Source organism: Tachysurus fulvidraco, chromosome 1 (assembly GCF_022655615.1).
Source record: "Tachysurus fulvidraco isolate hzauxx_2018 chromosome 1, HZAU_PFXX_2.0, whole genome shotgun sequence".
NCBI lineage: Eukaryota > Metazoa > Chordata > Actinopteri > Siluriformes > Bagridae > Tachysurus > Tachysurus fulvidraco.
The window spans coordinates 50,351,178-50,365,514 of record NC_062518.1 but is presented as its reverse complement, the minus strand read 5'-3'; the positions used below and the strand labels follow the sequence as shown (position 1 = coordinate 50,365,514).

Genomic DNA, 14,337 nt, shown 5'->3' with positions numbered 1-14,337 from the left:
AAACCCAGAATGAAAAATGCTGTCCTTTCCCATGGGATGTGGGATCAGTTCAGAGTGGACCATGGTAGAGAATTTTATCTAACCCTCTTCAATGAAGACATCTTAGCAGAATACAGGCATAACCAGCAACGACTGCCTTACATCAACTAAGGTGACATTATATGATTCATTATTTTCACAGATGTCTATTTTTTATGGCATTTGTACTATTCTTTATAAGCTATTGGTAACAGTAAGGTTGTATTTGTCAACATTAGTTAAATAATTAAAAATAATTAAAAATTAACAATACTTCATTTATTAATTTTGTAACACTTAACAATATGGTGTCAATTGTAAACATTAGTTAATGTGTTAACTAACATGAACTAATAATGAGCAATGCATTTATTACAACATATATTAGTATATTTTTTTAGGAATAAACACTGACGGATGCCAATTCACTCCCTAGCATCCAAGCATAGGCAACCATTAGCAAAACATCTCTGCATCAGAACATCATAGAAACACGGGGGTTGGATCATTTCACTTGTGGCTTGGAGTATAATCATTAGTAAAGGGCAGTTCACTCCCTAGCAACCAAACAGAATAGCCAAGCAAACATTTAGTAACTTCAATATTATCATAATTTTAAATACAAAATTTCCATCATGGTTTGAAGTTACAGCTGTAAAGCAAGTCAGTGTATACGGGGCTGCATCTTCACTAAACTTTGGTGTACTAGTGTGACGCTTGGGAAATATCATCACAGTTATGACTTGTGCATGTACAGTTTTATCTCAGGGCCACATACTGGTACAAATATATGAAACAGCTATTTTTGCTGATAACTTGTTTGCTGATAACTTATGAGGTTTTCCTAAGTTTTTCAACTGGTTTCCAAAACTCCCGTTAATTTCCTTTTCTGCCCTTGTTGGGCTTGACCCTGGTATTGCTGCTTGCAGCTATATTTAATCTTTGTTAATGAAAATAGTTATTCATTGTTCATGCCCAGGAGCCCTTAGATATGGAGGATGGGTTGACAAGATACTGTGTATCCAATCTTACATGTGAGATAAGCCAGACTGGAGTACAGAGATTTGTTCAGGCATGAAATAGCCATAATATTCTAGGTATGTGTTGGATATTGCTTTGACATTACTTCAAAATTGTTTGACTCTATCATACCATCATTATGCTGTAAACCGTCTGCCAATATATAGACATACTTTCAGTGTCCTGTGGCCTTTTGCACGGTTTTCGTTTTTTACCCAAGTAAGTTTGCATTTAGTTTGAGATCGCAAACCAAAACTGGACCAATCAGCTGTAAACACAGTGACATAAATGCAATAAAAAGCCACTCCCCTTGTATCACTTAGTAAAACAAGTGAAAGCAGTTCACAGTGAAGGGATTTTACAGACAAAATTGCCACTCTTTTGCCATCATTTAATATATGAATGAATTAAATTATACTTATTTCTATATAACTATTATATGAATTGGCAGTTATTATTAAACTTACATGCATAAACACTAATGCAGGAGAACATTAACACATTGTCAGGAGCGGGAAGGAGGTGGATGGGAGACAGACCCGTACGTAGGATAGCTTCAAATGAAAGGGGTTTAATACATAAGGAAGACAAACATAAACCACGCTACACAGGGAACTAACATTATTATTAATGAAGCCGCGCTGCCATAGGCAACACGGCTCACATATATACAGACAGGGACAATCACACACAATGGGAAACAGGTGTGATGACGGGGGAGGAGCAGACGACGACGGGGCAATCACATGACACAAACAAACACAAACGCACATGGCCACAAGTCTGCGCTGATCCCTAACGGATCCGCGCTGATCCCTGACACACATACACACATTATATGAGCTCTTTGTAAACCTAAACTATGTAAATGATTAAATTCAGTTGAATCATTTGCATTGAAATGGTTAGGTATTTTTTTCAGCTGCCTTCTTGAACTTATTGCTGGCTTGTAAATGCATTTAAATTTATTATATTCAAAAAAATCTCTTCAACAAAGAAGTGAATTATGCAGTCTTTCTCATGAGAAGTAAATCAAACTGGCTCTTTCCATGTTTCCCATGATTGGCTTTTTGAGACATTAAGGTGCATTTAGGAGTTTATATAGTATGTTTATATTAAGCGCTGTGCTGAACCTGATCTTGGATTTGTTTGGTTTTGTCAACTCCAAACCTACTCTGAACCTACTCTTAAAGTATGATCAGTATGTATTTACATTTTTTCTTACAATTCAAATGTTTCTATTAATAGGCAAAGGCATTCCTAATCAGCTGGCCAGAGATGGCTGCAAGAGAAGAATTTCAGAGCAACTGCTGCCAAGGGCCTCAGAAGCTGCTGACCTATACAGACAGGAAATTGGACACAGTTCGAGTACTCCATCAGCATTTGGCATTGATCCATTTCAGTCTCAAATTCTGCACTGTATTTTGACCTTGATAATGTACTGAACTACACTGTAAATGAGTATTACCGACCATACCAAGACTGTCTATCTGAACTAATTAACATCACCAGAAGATGTGCATAAAGATGCTTTATATCGTACCACTGACAGACAAAACTTATCTGATAGTACTTATCTGATAGTATTTAAACTTGACTTATTTTGCATTACCTTTTTAACATTTGAAACATGCACTATATCTTTTACATACTATATCTTTTACACACTTTTATACAGAAGTGTACTGCTCTTCTATGGCCCTAATTACATTCAAAATTTCAGAGAGACCAACTACAGCCACCAGGGATTCCTCTGTAATTGGAGACAGACACTTAACACATCCTTGACCCTCCTGGACTATATTTTTCCATATTAAATAAACTGATGACCAAACCAATTTTCACACACAAAATAATAATAACAATATTATCATCATTGCACAATATTTATCTATTCATACTGTTGCAGAAAACAATTATAGATTTGACAATAATGCAAAATTAACGTTACACATTTCATTCGAATCACGGTTAAAGCCTATTGCGTGAGCTGGATGGGTAGCATAATAAGAAATAATGTGCATTTTAATAAATCACAGGTGGTTCGGAGGCGGATATGAGAGATATGATAATTCACTTTTTTTTATATAAATGAACGTTCATTTAAAACAGCATTCATTAAAAAAGTATTAAATGATATCGACGGGGGTGGCTTAGTGGTTAGCATGTTCGCCTCACACCTCCAGGGTAGGTTGATTGGCATCTCTGGAAAATTGTCCGTAGTCTGTGATTGCGTGAGTGAATGAGAGAGTGTGTGCCCTGTGATGGGTTGGCACTCCGTCCAGGGTGTATCCTGCCTCGATGCCCGATGACGCCTAAGATAGGCTCAGGCTCCCCGTGACCCGAGGTAGTTTGGATAAAGCGGTAGAAAATGAGTGAGAGAGTGAGTAAATGATATTGAAGCTGCCGATTCAGTGACGTTTTTGTTTCGAGCATCTCTAATGTACAGTATGAATAAAGATTAAGCTGTAGATGATTTTAATTGCAGTTTGAATGTCCACATCAGTGGTCATCATGACTATTTCAGAATGTGGTAGACATTAGATGGTTCTAAAACTGTATCAGCATGAGACCCCCTGGCAGTATGAAACGTGCATCCTAGTTTATGTCCCCTTCCACAGAAAATGACTGACACGAAACAATTTTACAAACCATACATATGAAATAATACAAAAGAATGCTTTATGCAATGATTTGATAAGTTATGTTGGTTGGTAGTCTTTTTTCTCTGATGATTACATTCTATAAATTCTATAGGCATAGTTCATAAAATGTCAAAAGTGTGGCTTGCCCTCTGGGCCATCTGGCAACTCCGCAGGAGGCATGATGACCATACGTTTGGAAACAACTAGGTTAAAATCCATATTACTTTTATAACTTAAAATAATATATAATTTTTTTACAAAATGGAGGTTATGCTTTGGTGGGGTTTTTGCCACTGTCTTATTTGTTGAATTCTTTATACTTAACTGGTTTAGTATGTACTATGTTTGTTTGTTTGTTTTTTTTTGATTCACAATTAGAGACTGAGAAACAAAGGATAACCTTTCAAAGATAGATCTCGTAATAATTATATAACTTATAAAAACTTTGTTTGTATTGTGTCAGTCTGTTATTGAATTACTTGTACTTCTTCTCATCTTGGCCAGGTCACTCCTGTGAATTTTAATCTCAGTGAGTTCTACCTGGTTAAATAAAGGTTAAATAAAATAAAATAAAAATAAAACAAACAAATAAATAAATAAACAAAAATAACATCTTAAACCTGTCTATTAATATCTGTTTGCATGAACTTAAAGTTTGAAATTTTGTAACTGTTGCCCCGCCTCTTACACCTGGAGCCTCGTACTTTTAATTCCTTTCTATGGTATCGCGCTGGGAAATTGCAAAACGCAATAGGAAAACCGTTTGCCAGAATATACCCTGACCAATCACCCCCACACTCCCTTGGCTTGAGAAGGGAAGCAAGTTTAATCCTATGTTTTTTTATTATTCCATATAAACTTACTACTTGTTCAAATCCTTAAAAAAGTTCTGATTCAAATAACAAGGTATAGAGATTGAAATAAAAAAGTAAAAGAGGAAGCACATTCATTTTAATTGTGTTCATTCATCTAAATAAAGATATTGGTAATGAGATCCACCTATTTATGTCTTGCTTGAGTCTTGCCATTTAAGTGTGATTATTTCTTAGAAAATAAATCCTTTAAAGCAGTATGAGAGGTCCCCCCAGTAGCTGAATATGTCCACATCAGTAATGTGAAAGGGATTTTGTGATTTAACAGTTTGTGGGGTATGCCTTAGGATTTCCCTGAATTTACTTTATATCCAGTAAACTGACTAAACTGATACCCCACACCGGGTATGGATAATTGTGGTTGCTTTAAGTAAAGAAGTACTTCATATGAGTCTGACTCGTAATCCTAAGGTTGTGGGTTCGAGTCTCGGGCCGGCCACAACTGAGGTGCCCTTGAGCAAGGCACCGAACCCCCCAACTGCTCTAATGGCTGCCTACTGCTCCGGGTGTGTGTTCACTGCTGTGTGTGCACTTTGGATGGGTCAAATGCAGAGAACGAATTCTGAGTATGGTTCACCGTACTTAGCTGTATGTCACGTCACTTTCATAAACTGTCGCACATAGATATCTATACACTAGATGTCGCCTTGGGGTCCTAAAATGCGTCAAATCCGCCGCCATCTTTGTACGGTGCTCCTTTACCTCAAATGCATGGACGATGCCGGACTTCTGTGCTGCGTTTGGTTATTCAAACGAAAGAAATCTAAAAACCAGACAGCAATGGATCATATTTCGCAAGTGAGAATGTGTTTTATGATATTGAATGTTAGGAAATTATATTTCTTGTTCCGTTGGTTTGTTTCAGTCCTTGGTTATTGACCACAGCTAATCCATGTTAGTTACCCATTAGTTTCTGTAAGATGTTCTGTAAGATTCCCTTATCTGTCAAACATATTTTATTAGATTGTTTTGGACTTAACACAAGCAGAATGCTCTTTTATCAAGGTACTTCGCCTAAAAGGACATATTTAATGACATTATGCCTGAAAAGGGTTTGGATTTTTTTTTTTAATCGTATGTTAAATAAAATAAAAAATTGTATAATATGACTTGCTGTTTATTTTTGTTTTGTTTTTATTGCATTTATATGATATTTGTGTTTTTGTAATTGAATTTTGCTATGGAAATAGCTTTTGATTGCTGACATGGTATTAAATAGAATAATCAGAACCTGAATCTGTAGATTCCCAAGTGATAAACAGAGACGTCAGTCATGGACAAGTTGCAGGGAAACTAAGCACTTTTTTAATGGTTAACTCAGCCGACCTGGAAGGATGTCACAGTTAGGTTGGCAGTGTAACACACAAGTTCAGCCTCAAAGTCAAACAGGCTTTTGGTTTATGTGACTTTATTACATACTTATTTAATGTGGCAAAAGTATTGCGGGAAAGGAATAAATAAAAGATTTAACAGTCTTTGGCGCCTCAACTATCTAACTTTCACATTATGTTCCTCTCAAATTTTGATTTGCTTCCACCTGCAAATTGCTTTGTGTATCATATTTTATAAACCAATACAATTTAAATGTTTAAATGAACATGTATAGTCACACCATTGTAGCAGTGTTACATGCAGTAAGCTATAAGGTAAGGTAATATATATGTGTGTATGTGTGTGTTTATACACACACACACACACACACCATTATAGCAGTGTAGCATGCAGTAAGCTATAAGGTAAGTAGTGATTGTTCATATGACGTTTACTCAAGTGGAAGAATGTAACCAATAAACTTACACCTACTAGCACTATGCATTATATTGTGAAAAAGTAGATTATCTTAATATCAAAACCTTAAATTTTCTCTGGACTTAATGATAAATACATGTCTGACCTTTTGGACGAAAAAAACCTAGAAATCGTATTCATGACGATTTATGGTGATTTTATTTATTTGCCTACATTGACGCTAATGCATTAAGAGGAGGGGGTCCCCCGTACCAAGATGGCGGCTCAGTTGGCGCATTCGTTCCAATGTACTGCCCTATACAAGGCGACATCTAGTGTATATATCTATGAACTGTCACAATGCATATGGGGCATGCGCACATAGACCCCAGCCTCACACCAGTACCGGAAGTGAGGGGTAAACTATCACAACACGCATGGGGGAAAGTTTACCACTCACCTCCGGGATAAACACGTCAAATCAGATAAAATCACAATAAATACTAATATTGCTGCTGCTACAGTAGCGCTAGCTTTCTGCATTAGCCACATGCTAACAGTGCCAACAGGAGCGCAAGTATTCATGGGATATGTAGTTTTCACACAGTGACCGAACTACAATCAGCGAAAATACAAGTGACCAATGTATAAAACACACATTTCAAATGTCGGATATTACAATTGTTATATTAGTTATTAGAAGGATCCAATATGTGAATAAAATCTGTATTACTGAATAAAATCTGTATTACTTAAATAAACAGAGTTCACTTCCGGTATTGGTGTGACAGTGCCCCCCAAACACACACACGTCACTTCCTCCTTCCTGAAGTGAAAGTAGAGGATCTGTGAGAAAGTTTTATACGGACCACAATAGAGTTAATAGAGTTATAAACTTCACACGGTGAGTTTATTACAGATATTATCATACAGAAACATGAGTTTATGTGTTAATACAGAGCTGCACTTTTACTAAACTCCTTATGTTTGTGTAAAAAGACAGTTCAGTTAAACGTGTAGAAATAACGGGCTGTTGTATTTAAAATTGTTTATAATACAGGGCTGTCAAGTGTCACGAGACATTGCGCTTGCTAAATTCCGAAGGGGTTATTGATATCTCGAATGGTGCTGCCATGGCGAGGGGGCTGAATTATGGCGCATTCAGAGAAACATTCATTCATTCATTCATTTTCTACCGCTTTTATCCGAACTTCTCGGGTCACGGGGAGCCTGTGCCTATCTCAGGCGTCATCGGGCATCGAGGCAGGATACACCCTGGACGGAGTGCCAACCCATCGCAGGGCACACACACACTCTCATTCACACACTACGGACAATTTTCCAGAGATGCCAATCAACCTACCATGCATGGCTTTGGACCGGGGGAGGAAACCGGAGTACCCGGAGGAAACCCCCGAGGCACGGGGAGAACATGCAAACTCCGCACACACAAGGCGGAGGCGGGAATCGAACCCCGACCCTGGCGGTGTGAGGCGAACGTGCTACCCACTAAGCCACCGTGCCTTATTGTGATGACACGTGGTGTGTATGTTCGGCCACATCAATGTGCTTATTGTGAGTCCCGGGTATAGCGCCACCAACACGCCCCAGGCAGTGTGTCAGTCACAAAGGTGGATTTTTTCACAGTTGCATGCAATGAACTTTTAAATACTTCTCCTGGAGGATTCATGCGATTGAATCTAATGCGAAATTGCAAACGGATTTTTGATATCTCAAACACGGCATCGTGTCAAAGTTTACTTTTATTTCAGGCATATTTAAGGCTTTTGGCGTGCTTAGATTAACCTGAAATTTGACACATACATCACATTTGGGCAAGTCGTGGCCTAATGGTTAGAGAGTCTGACTCGTAATCCTAAGGTTGTGGGTTCGAGTCTCGGGCCGGCCACGACTAAGGTGACTAGAAAATTTTGAGTTGTGAATGTAGTTTTTTTTCCAATGAAGACTTCCTGATTCATTACTCACTGTACAAACACACGTACACACGTTTCCAGTACAAACACAACATTTTACTGTTTGCATTTCTATGCTCACATAAAAACCTCAGATAAGGAACTTTTTGGACAAAATAAAATAAACTTTTAACCAACTTTTAACCAGAAAATAACATAAAAGCCATAAACTTTGACTATGCATATCAGCAATATAAACAACACATGTATGAGGCTGTACAATGGACTGTGGTTAACTATCAGATGGAATGAAAAACAAGCGAAAATGAAGCAGCTTGTGAAAAGCAGGGACAAAGTTTTTGCAGCCCAGTTACTGGTCTTTCATTGGGACCATCAACCTGTGTCTTCTCTCCTTAAGATTAGCAAACATGTTGATAATTTTATCATGGCCCAATTGCTCAACGACATCTTTCTCGATGGCCATAACTGCCAGTTGATGGAGCCTGCTCTGACCTGTTGTTCTCAGCCAGTTGCGGAGACGACAAAGAGCACTGAAGGACCTCTCGCATGAACAGCTGCTAACAGGTACAGTGAGGGCAACCTGGATGACAGATTTCAGTGATGGAAACATTTCAGAATCCAGCAGGTTATAAAGTGAAACCATGTCTTGTGGAGCTGCACCAGTTTGCTTTTTACGTGTCAAAAAGTGCCTTGCTACCATGACTTCTTCTGTCTTTAAATCAATGTTGTAGTGATGTGCAAGTTCTTCTAAAGACAGGAAGTTTTCAGACACTGGACTACATGCTTGAATACCTTGAAGCAATGCAGCATTTACAGCAGAAAAAACGTTCTCCGGTTCAGTTATCATTCTATCCAGACATGGATATAGTAACTTTGTTTTGACTTGTTCGGCATCTGTGCTGATTCTCCTATGTGCACCATAAGTTGTTTCAACAACAAAATCCTCCATCCTTTTTTTCTTCTGCCTCTGGCCAGAAAGTTGCTCCTCAACTACAATGTGATTATCTTCACACACTGCCTTTGCTCTAGCATATATTTCTGCAGCAGCGGGATCACTGCGTTTCTGCTTTAAGGAGTCACACACAGCATCTTTGTATGCCACTGCTTGGGGAAGGTCAATGGTCTCTTTTTGGAGATATTTGTGCAAGCCTGCCACTACAGATAGGAGATCCTTGAAAAGAATCAACAAATATACAAATGAGAATTTGCAGATTTTTGTTTTCAACCCCGTTGCAGTAGATGTATTGATGTCAGAGAGGCAATCAATGATGGCAGGCAAATTTTCAAGCACAGCACTCACTGAGTGAAGCTGGCACACCCACCGTGTGTTGGACAGCTGCACCAGTTCACATGGTTGCAATCCTAATTTTATTTGAGCTTCTTTAAACTTGTCAGTAACAACATAAAATAGTCCACTGATATTTACCCACTTCATGCACTTGCCCACCGTGCATTGTTTTCTGGGAGGCACCGTATAGCGGTAAAAAAAACGTGCGAGGGCCCGCCATCACTGCTTGCAGCTATATTGTTAATTATTGTTTTCTAAGAACAGAATGTCAAGTCAACGACATCCCATATTAAAATGATTTTATTTATATCAATCACAACTCATCAATCATGTCCAGATACTTGACTTGTGGTGGTGTCAGTATGGATAAATTAGAATTTTCTGTTATAAGATGTTATCTAAAGTGTCAGGGTTCAAGTGGGAGCTGCATCCAAATCAATGATTAAGGCTGCAAAATCAGCCACCAGCATTTACAATAGAGCACATGATGTTTGTGAAAATTAAATGTAATCTAAATCTCCCATGAAATTCTTATACCAAATACTTTGACAATCAGTATATACTTAATACACTTCTGCTAATGCAAGGATTTTTGTGTTTGTATTTTTTTTCCACTCCAAGCCACGCCCATCCATAAGCCCCTCCCCAAAACCGAAGCCCAGCCACCCAAAATCTCACTCTAAGCTGAACTCAAAAGTTGGCAGCCCTGATTATATATTTAATAAGCCGCAAAATGTATTAGTCCACACCGCTGTCCCTATGGAACCGGGCAGGAATCCAGCGCATCTCAGTTCTTAGTCGAGCCTGACACTTATCAGTCAATCAAAAAAGAGGCTACACAATAGTCAATCAGAAAATAGCACTATTGTATTTAGGTAAGATTTAATGCAACAGTCAATGAAAAAAAAAAACTCATTAGTGAGGGCATTTTCGATGGTCGGTTTGAACAAAACCTCAAAATGAAACAATCATGACCCTAAAAATGTCTGGGCTTGAGCCAAACTGTTTTATATGGGAGCAACATTACAAATGATAAAGGAGTCCAAAAAGGCAACAAACACTTACAATAAACACCACCAGTCATAATCTCTCTCTCTCTCTCTCTCTCTCTCTCTCTCTCTCTCTCTCTCTCTCTCTCTCTCTCTCTTGCAGGGTTTCCAGCTGTGTATTGTAATCTTACATTTTCTTAACGTAATCTAAATTACAATGTTTCTGTAAATTAACAGTAAAATACTGGTAGCAGGGTTTCCTGTTTGGACTGTACTGTAATCCTGCAGTTTCATTACTTTATTCTCTCTATTAACTTTAATATGCTTGTACAAATAAAAAAAAAAAAACAGCTCAAGAGGATATTTCTTTTAGCACACAATTTATTGACAGTTTAGTGCCAAATAATTACTGATCTCTAAAACCTTAAAAAAAAAAAAAACAGCTTTTAAGAAAAATTAAACAATGTGAAAACCTTTGAAGCTGCTTGGGGTGTACACTTCTTGAAAACAGACTATAAGAAATGAAAAAAAAACTTTTGCATTTCTTTTTAGTTAAAAGAAATAAATACAATCAAAGTCAAAACCTGGCAAATATTTGGAACAGGAACAGGTCAGGTCATTGAAACTGGTACAGGTTTTTTCTGAAAGATAGGGGGGGGGGCACCTTTTGTAAATAGCGTGTCAGAACATGAAAAAACACAACATAATGCTGCACTAGCAAAATCATAGACTTATAAATCAGGAGCAGCATTCAATGGCAATGGCACTGCAAATATGCAAATAATCCCAGTGTCAATTATGAGCAATTCAAAACATGAATCACAATAACCCAGGATGCTGTATATTTTGACTGGAAACAAGAAAAAAAAGCTACATAAGCAAATGTATGCAAATTTACTTACCTAGATGAAATCCCATTCAAAATCCACAAGATTTTTCAGTAGAGAGGCAACCTTCGGATTAACTGTTGCAGACTTTTTATTCACCACCTTGCCCGTCTTCTTGGAGACCACCTTGCCTCTGCAGGTCTTTGAGCCTCTTTCTGGGTTTATTCCAACGAAGCGTCTAAAGACAAATATAACAAATTACCACTGAATGCTAGAATCATGTATCAAAATTCTTGTGAAGATGATTCTGAAAGGTCAAAAAAAATTTAATATGGAAAACTTAAGTGTCACACCTTTTAAAGAAACTCCAATGTGCAACAAGCGCCCTATTGATACTGCAGGTTGAAGACGTAGTACACAGCAAACAGTTTCGCAAGTGCAGTCAAAAATGGTGACTGGACACACTCACAAATAACACAGCCCTCTAGGCTTATCATCCATCAGACAGCATCTGTCTGCTCTGCCATACCTAAAATAAAATCAGCAAAAAATAACAAATGAATAATAAACCAAAAATATATAATTAAAATGTCAAAATTTGCCTTTGAGAAGACTTTGAAAATCAGTAGGAAAACAATTCAAGTTTAGAGTATTCAGCAGAGCAAAGAAATTTATACAGGTTTGGAAAAAAGGGCGAGTAAACATGGAAAACTTTATGGGAAAAGTATTCGTTAACAACTGTATACAACAGATTTTTTTTATTGTATCTCCCCCATTTGTCAATGCTTCTTCTTAAAATCCTAATAAGACACTAACCAAGCAAAATGAGATGAGGACTTGCAGGTAGATCAAGGTTCTTCTCAACATCAGCTGCAGATGCAGCAACCTGTAGAGGAGACGCAATACACAAGTCAGTATACATAATATTACTTAGTAAAGCAGAAAGAAAACCAAATACTCACATCTGCATGCAACACCAGTTCATCTTCATGTTCCTGAAAATGGGACATTAGAAGCTTGATATGCAGGTGTGCCATCTCTGTGTTTTCAGGCTGGGATAGAACATCCTTTACTTTTTGATTTTTTTTTATTTGTTCTTGAAGTACTCAATGATTGCCTTTCCACATTCTTTCATGGACATCTCAAAAGCATTAAGAACAACATGTCAGTGAGCAACTTGAAGTGGGCACAGATAGACTTCTGATGGAAGAGGTATGGTCACTGGCTCATAATGTCTTGAACTGAAGGTGCTGGTATGGAATTTAATTGCTGACGCAAAAGACAGAATGTAGTCTCCATAAGAGTTTTTACTTCTTCTGCTCTCTCTACACCACTAGTTCCCTCATGGCTGTAAATGTCCTGTAGTCTTTGACGTTTGAACTCTATTGTCTCTGCTGTGTCTTCAGGTGGAGGCTGCGGTTCAAATCTCACACAGCCATAGGTGTCTGTTGGTCCTCTTTTGCATCCTGAGTTTGGCTTTGCTCTATGACAAACAAAGCTGCTTTCACGGTTAAAATTTTCAACTCGCGTCTTCTTGAATTAGGAGAGATGTATATCCCCCTCCTATTAATGAGCCATTTGGAAATTTGTCTCCAAAAGTGTTAGGGTACTCCCTTATATTTCTTTGACAAATTGTAAGACACTGGGCACGTGTTGGGGAAAGGTCAAACTTGCGCATCTCATCAACCAGAACTCTAACCATCTGGTGCCTTTCTGCAGGTTTTTGTCTTTTTCCTGTAGAAATTGCAGTACAGATTTCAGGAGGCATGTTGTCCCAAGGGACTTGAAAAGTTTCAGCCCACGTCTTGGAAATTCTGGGCATTTGTGTAGAGGTAAGGCTTGGCCTGGAAGTCTCTGAGGGTGATGCGGTAAACAAAGATGATGAACACACTGATGGAGCTGGTAGTTCCTCTAAATTCAGAGTAACCATCTGTTTCTGAAAGGATATAATATATCACCACATAGAGAAAAAGCAGTAAAGATTAAAATAATTAAGTTATATTTCCGATTAGCTTCAAAATATGCTGAAAGTACAACAAGAAATGAACACGTGACAAATTCCATAAAGAGATTTCAAGGGATCGAAGTATGGACAATAATTTAGATTTATTTTGTTGAAAAATGTTATACACTAAAATAGATACATATTTAGATTAGATTAAGGTAAAATATCATACCTGATTTAAACATTTGAAGAAGCTTTCTGATTTGAATTACAGGTAAAATGTCCTTAAGGTCTTCTTGCTGAACATATGCATTGTAGTCCTGAGCTTTGAAGACTGTAAATTATCTGTTGCAGAATGTCAGAAGACAGGCTGGGCAATGCCTGAAGAATTATATGTTTAACCTTCTCACACCAGGTAGACCTTGGTCTACAGAAAAGAGTGGTGCAGAATTAGTACAGGCATGCCACAGACAGAGTACTTATGCTATGGGTAGTAATCCAACATATTCCTTAGATCTACACAGCATGTTCTTTCTGCGGGTGTAATTCTGCAAACAGCCATGTTTGGAAGGCGAACAGCCTGATATTCCTGAGTAACAAAATGTAAAGACACACACTGATGAATGAGAATTAGCTTGATCTTTCCAACTACAAGCCCCTCATCGGTGTCACAGATCAATACAAACATGTTTTTTTTGTATGTTGTGCCTCTCACTATAACATCACTGGCTACCTCAGTGTTCATTGGCTCAAAGTTCATATTTGAAACAGAGTGTCTGATGTCTTCACTGTAATCACCAGCATAAAACTCTGTGCTTTTTCTCTACTTTAATGTCTTGTGGGAAGTGGTTGCCAGCATACAGATATGCCTGAAGAAGCTGATGTTTCTCAGCAAGTGTTCGACACAGATTCTTAAAGTTATGTGATTTGCGAGCACACTGTTTGAAATAGGAGTGTTTGCTCTCAAATCGCAGTGTCCACAAACGAATTAGAGGGCCAAAGTGAAAAATCAGATCAGGATAGTGACTGATGTAATGGTGTTTTGGCTTGAGTGGATGATTGGGGAAAAGA

At 37.9% G+C, this 14,337-nt stretch overlaps 3 protein-coding genes across 10 annotated transcripts in view; 1 reads left to right on the top strand and 2 right to left on the bottom strand.

Annotated features, from left to right (window-relative positions):
- Nucleotides 1-14,337, bottom strand: part of LOC113636558 — an 86,513-nt gene that overhangs the window by 26,407 nt on the left and 45,769 nt on the right. The gene's annotated exons all lie outside the window — the stretch shown is intronic.
- Nucleotides 1-14,337, bottom strand: part of LOC125141289 — a 72,515-nt gene that overhangs the window by 12,933 nt on the left and 45,245 nt on the right. The window lies entirely within an intron of this gene.
- Nucleotides 7,081-14,337, top strand: part of LOC113636588 — a 204,478-nt gene continuing 197,221 nt past the window's right edge. Inside the window, exon 1 of one of the 6 annotated variants that reach the window (XM_047813850.1) lies at nucleotides 7,081-7,187. The gene's annotated coding sequence lies outside the window, so the exon portion shown is untranslated. The remainder of the gene's footprint in view (nucleotides 7,188-14,337) is intronic. The other 5 variants (XM_047813855.1, XR_007140596.1, XM_047813843.1 and 2 more) reach the window with 5 other exon arrangements.